Here is a 6177-nt window from a genome sequence, read left to right as displayed (position 1 = left end):
AGCACCCTGAAGTTGATGACCATCCCCTTTTCCCTTACTATTAAAGGGGAAAGGGGATTGTATCAACTTCAATATGTGTAGTCTGTAGTCCCCCCACGCTTCGAAGTTCACACAGTAAATATAGTTGTAGCTAGATAAATGTGTGTACCATGTTGTTGTTGGTTTCTTTAATTGGTTATTTAATTATTTTAATAATTAAAATCCAGAGATCACGTGCCACTAGCATTACGTTCAGGTCTTAAAATAGTATACATAAAATAAAGAATAGTACCTTAAATAGCGTAATGTTCTAAAATTAGTGAAGCAGGGATAAACAGTAAAGAAGATAAGTATTAAAGTGTCCGCGCGCGCAGTACCGCCAAAACGTAAGTATAATACTGTACTCGATCCGTCCTCGATCTTCATATTTATGGCAGGGAAACAAGGCAAAATAAAACGATTTTATAATGAAAATCCGCCTACTTCCCCTAAAAGTTTTGATGCTATCGCTAATAGTCAAGATGGCGAGCAGAGTGCTGTGAGATCACCAAGAAATCGTAAAAGATTGCGAGCGAAGGATGTAGGTGATATGTGTTGTGTTAATCCTGTTGAGACTACCAGCATGTCTTCTTTAACCTCGAGCTTGCATGGCCACGAATTTGTTCATGGCAGGCGCCAGACCCAATCATCTGGGGGTATTCTTTCGAAAAAAGGATCTGGAACCATGAGCAGTAGTAGTAAAGCTAGTTTGAGTGAGGCCTCTAGTACTTTAAAAGGTATGAACCAATGTGTGGTGTGTAGCTACTTGTTTGTGTTGTGCACGTACATTGTGTTTGTATGCCCTTCTGTGCAGCACAAAAGTTAATTCATACTAACTTTTTAGTGCATTGAATTTTGCATGGTAACATTTTTAATTTATAGTACTTTTTACATTACTACGTCTATCCTGCACACGTGTCTTGACTCTGTAAAAATCATTACTAGTTATTGTGAGAACTACACATTATGCCGCCCCATATGTCAAAGAGTTCATAATAATTATTTGTATTTCCAGACTTGAAAGTGAATTGAATTCAGTTATACTGCACACGTAGTGTGAAATGGACTGATGCACATTCAATCCATTCTCAGTCTGTGAGTCTGACCACAGCTGGATCCGCATTCAATGCGCATTCCGCATTAAGTGTGAAAAGGCATTATAAGTGCCCTGTAGATTCATGTAGAATATAGCATTACACCCACTTATTGTAGCTAGCCTACATGCAAAACCTGAAAGTTTAGTCCTATCTGTTTTACAATTTGGTTCAAATTGAAAACAATATGTGATAATACTGCCAACACCCAACCCCATAGTGTAGTCCTTGACGAATGCTGTTGTTTTAATTAACTTCAGGCTATATAGTGGGTCATCTGGATCAGTAGCACTACTTCAGTTTCAACTGGATACCTTGCTAATAAAAGGACACTTGTTCAGTGTCCTAGTTCATTGTCCTAGTTTGTGTGTAGACATGCGTACATTATGCCAGAATAATTTCTAGAATAATCGGTGGCAAAAAGAATCAGGAATAATTCCAGAATAATAGGATGATCTTTAGGAATAATTCACGTATTCTTCTTGTAATATTGCAGAGAATTTTGTAAGGGCAGTAAGGCACATCCTCAAACATTAAAAATCATGAAAAAGATTGAGATTCTTTAATAGAGCAGTCACTTACCCTAATAAAACAGTCACCAAGTTTTTTGTGACTGCTGCATATATTGGGATATCTCGATCTTTATGCATATGCATTACTTTTATGCATGCAAATGATTATACTTTCAGTTGCAGGAGAAAATCCATGTCACTTTTACTATATTCCAGGAATTACTGCAGGTAATATTCAGGAATAATTTTGGGAAATAAAAAAGAATTTCCAGGAAGAATCATTTTAAAAGCATAATGTACTCAAGCCTATTAGTGTGGCAGTGTCCACCCTGCTTCTTTTGCTTGCATAAAGTCTGGGCACTACCAGACTAGGTTTCAGTACTAGTCCCATGAATTTTCCCATTGTATACGTATTAGTGTGTAATAATATTAGATCCCACAATCAGCACACCTTACTTACAGCACTTTGATAATGATAGCACTTGCCCATGGTCCTGTTTGTAGTAGTGCACATGTAGGAAATCCTTATAACACCCCATTCACACTACCTTGTAACCTGGGTACAGCATGATACAGCATGAAATAAACTGCAGTGTGAATTAATCAAGCAGTGCCAAACTGAGCCCAGCACTACACAACAATATCTAGATCTAGACAAGGTTGGTTGGCATGGTTTCAGGATACAATACGTTCCTGGCAGGTCAATTGCTTCTGTTGGAAGCACAGCAAGTATTTTTACATTCATAGTATTCTACAACATGGCAACAATGTATTGTAAGACATCTATGCTTCTATGTTCCGGTAGACTCTCAACCATTTTTTCTACCGTAATTAGCTTTTTTTCACTGTAAAATAATTTTTGTATGCAAAACTTATACAAAAATTTCTTACACAAAAATTTTAAATAAGATCGAACTACTTTAATAGAGTAGTCATTCACGTAAATCATACGAAAATATTTTTACACGAAAGTTTTATCACAAAATTTTTTGCATGAAAATAAAGCGAATTATGGTACTGACATTGGCTATAATAAACTGACCACGTACGCACAATCCCAGCACCATTTCTGGCAATAGTGTGAACAAGGATTGACTCGAGTTCAACCCAGATTGGGTCAAGTTGAAATTAAAGTAACCAAGGACAGTGTGAATGGGTGTAAAACAATTTGATAATCTGTATGGTACACAGAATTAGACTCCTATGTTGTACAAAGTAATTATTTTCAAATCATTTGACTGTATTAATTTTGCCAAGATAATATATAGTTATCTCACTGCAGCCGCATGGTTAAATTTAGTGGCATATATAACCAGACCAAGGCATCAGACTTCTTTGCCCAACCATCAGCTACCCAGAATAATTAAAGACGTGGTCTGGATAAGTTACTCAACTATACCATGATTGTACAAGAATAGCTAACTACACAACATTAACCATGTCATTTTCGCTAATGCTTTTCTTTCCAGCTTTAGAGATGGGGTTATCCTAGTGGTCTTCCCTATTTGATTGTATACAAACTATAGGAGACAATACAATAGAAGTGAGGTTGTGTGTTTACAAAAAAAAACATGACAAGGAGTGAAGAACAAGGGATTGGCAATTAACAATAATTATCTGTACTGAGTTACGTAGCTATCAGTGTAATCAAAACTCAACAGAAGAGCAAAGCACCCTGCTTTGAAAGTATTTGAAACATTAGCAATGATCATTCAATTGTATCAGTATGGAGTATACTACAGTAATATCATTTTCTTTTATTTATAGGCTAACAACTCTACTCTACTACTCTAGTGGCCAGCCAAGTATAACACTAGGTATGCCACCACTTTAGTCTTGACGCAATAGCCATGCTTTGCACAAGATATCTCGAGACTGTACAGTGCCCCCTTGCTAATTGAGCTAATGCGCATTAAGTCCGGCCAATTCACCTCTCGAGGTGGATTGGCATGAAGCCAGATTGAATGTGCATTGCAATCAATCTGGTTCAGGTGTGAAATCGTCTGATCCAGCTTCGATATGTATTCTACAGTAGTGTGAAAGGCTTGTAATGACTATTCTGTAAGTACTACCTTTACAAAATAGACAGTAGGATATATTATATTCTGTCTCATTGCACAAGTGTCCTGGTTATTTATGTCTCCATATTTGTGGGTATGTGCTGTAATTTAATTTCATGTTTTACCAATACAAATAATATAGAATCATGGACAAGTGTCCTGATTATCAGCATGCCTATTTTAGTGGGGTGAAGGGGTCTTATAAATTGTCATTATGATGTCCTGATTTAAGGTTTTAGTTTATGTACATATATTATAGGTGCTATTATTCAGTGCCCTAATTTCCGAGGTCTAAATGTGTGTACAGTAATGTGTAACATGCTGGTGCTATCTCTTGAAATAACAGTAGAAATTATAGAGGGTTGAAAATGAGATTGAATGATTTGATCACATTATGTCTGGGGTCTCATATATTATGCCATATATGCATGTGTCTTAATTTGAGATACTACACACTGCCCTCAAATTGATCTGTGCAACATAGTATGTATGACAATTACATGGATATTGATAGATCAATCGTATCATTAAAAGTGTTTGGCTGAACAGTAATTCTTATCTTCGTTACAGATAAAATTAATGGCAAATTTGTGGCATAGAAAGTGGGTAAAAGTAATGGGCAAAATGCAGGCTGCAATTCTTGTGAAGTGGACATAAGGTTTGCACATTTTGCCTGAAAATTAAATTGAGATACTCTAATTGAACGGTAACCACGCAGTGAAATTATACCAATGTGATCCCTAGTTACAGCTAATATGTGACCAGATCTGCGAAAACCGGACACAATCGTGCATTTTCAAATTCCTAAATAATTATAATGTACTTAGCCAAGTGTACCCTTTGGCAAAGTTTTAGCCTGATATGCCAATAGCTTTTGGAACCACAAAGCAGCAACAACAGAAAGATCGATTTGTGTACAGCAAATAAATTACAGGCATTTACTAAAATGGTTGTAACTTATGAGCAGAATGACGTACAGAGTTAAACTTTGCACCATCATGCTCGCTATGAATAGTGGAATCGATTACTGGATAAAATGTTCCTTTATTCACCTTTATTCAGTGCATACAAAAGCAAAATTTGTGAAGAAAGATCGATCGCATATGATCAGTTCGACATGACATAAACAAACACCCGTAACTTACATGTCCTGCAACAAAACAAAGATTTTCCAACTCCTCTTGAGTAGGTGAATAAGATGATATCCAGGTTTTTATTGTTAGTCCCTCCCTGCACTAAGAAAAGGCGTACAAAAAATTTAGGGAATTTTTCCAATAATAATAATAATACACAAGTATTTCATCCATTGTGTTCAATGCTTTATACTGTAAATTTAGGCTTGTGTGATTGTGTTGGATCTGGTCACATATGATCTATAGTCAAGGATATGTCTAAAACAGGTTGGTCATGCTTTTGAAATGATTGTTACAGGTGGTGAACAAGACAGTGAAGAAATCCCATTGTCTTCAGCTGATCAGTGTTCACTTAGAGATCCTGTAAATGCTAAAAGCGAAGTATGTGGAAGCCTGTTGGATGAGACACAGTATTTAGTAGATATGGAAAACACCAAGAAGAGAAGTACCATGGTTAAATCACCTCGTGACCACAGTCATAAGATTGGTAGTAAAAAGTAATACTAAGAGTATCGTTAACTGGTTACATTACTATTTTACTGAGTTTTATTCAGTGTGGCTGACACCTTAGTTTTAGTGAGGAGTGACATGCACACCAGTCATATTTTATTGACTGTTCACTCAAGTGGTTTTACACTTAACATTCATTAGTTGACTTGTTTGACTATCTTGTTAGAAGAGCTGTCCAGCCATGATAGAGGTTTGTTGCTAAGAAGTTTTGAATTTGTTGTAACATACTTATATTTCAATAGGATTTCTCTGTATGATACTTGTAGCTTCATGTTTTGGAGTTGACTTCCTTGCAGTGCAAGTGGATTTGTATAGATAAGTACAGAATGAGACACATCATACACATGCACATGCACACACACACACACACACACACACACACACACACACACACACACACACACACACACATACACACACGCATGCACACGCACATGCATACACACACTAAGTTGTTATAAACTTGTGTTGATACTTTACTGTGTTGTACAGTTTGCTTTATTTTAGGTTTCACTAAAGTTCATGCAGTTGTATTAGTGTTTGGCAAATAAGGAATCAAAGCTATGAAATGTTTTAACTTTCAACAAAATGTTGCTGATTCTCCAGTTTTCCTATAACTAGCATTCATGGATGTATAAGTACTTTAAATAGTAAGGTTACAATCCAGATAGCCAGACAACATAGCTGCTTACTATACTATTGATCTATATAGAAAGTACGTAATACATACTGTAAATGGGGAAAGTTTAGCTGGGCAAAAGTTTTGTGTTTTTGCAGTTTCAAAGCAAACTGCAAAAGTTTCCTTGCTAAATTGATAATAATACAGTCTACTGTATAGCTATGTTTAAAG

At 36.2% G+C, this 6177-nt stretch overlaps 1 long non-coding RNA gene across 1 annotated transcript; it reads left to right on the top strand.

Annotated features, from left to right (window-relative positions):
* Positions 1-289: 289 nt before the first annotated feature.
* Positions 290-5886, top strand: LOC136261039 (uncharacterized). The gene is made up of 4 exons (XR_010703785.1): positions 290-365; positions 417-755; positions 5116-5517; positions 5570-5886. It is a non-coding gene; the product is annotated as an uncharacterized lncRNA (long non-coding RNA).
* The last annotated feature ends 291 nt before the right edge of the window (positions 5887-6177 follow it).

Source organism: Dysidea avara, chromosome 7 (genome assembly GCF_963678975.1).
Source record: "Dysidea avara chromosome 7, odDysAvar1.4, whole genome shotgun sequence".
NCBI lineage: Eukaryota > Metazoa > Porifera > Demospongiae > Dictyoceratida > Dysideidae > Dysidea > Dysidea avara.
Note: the sequence above shows the minus strand (reverse complement) of the source record. Positions and strands in the feature narration are given on the sequence as shown.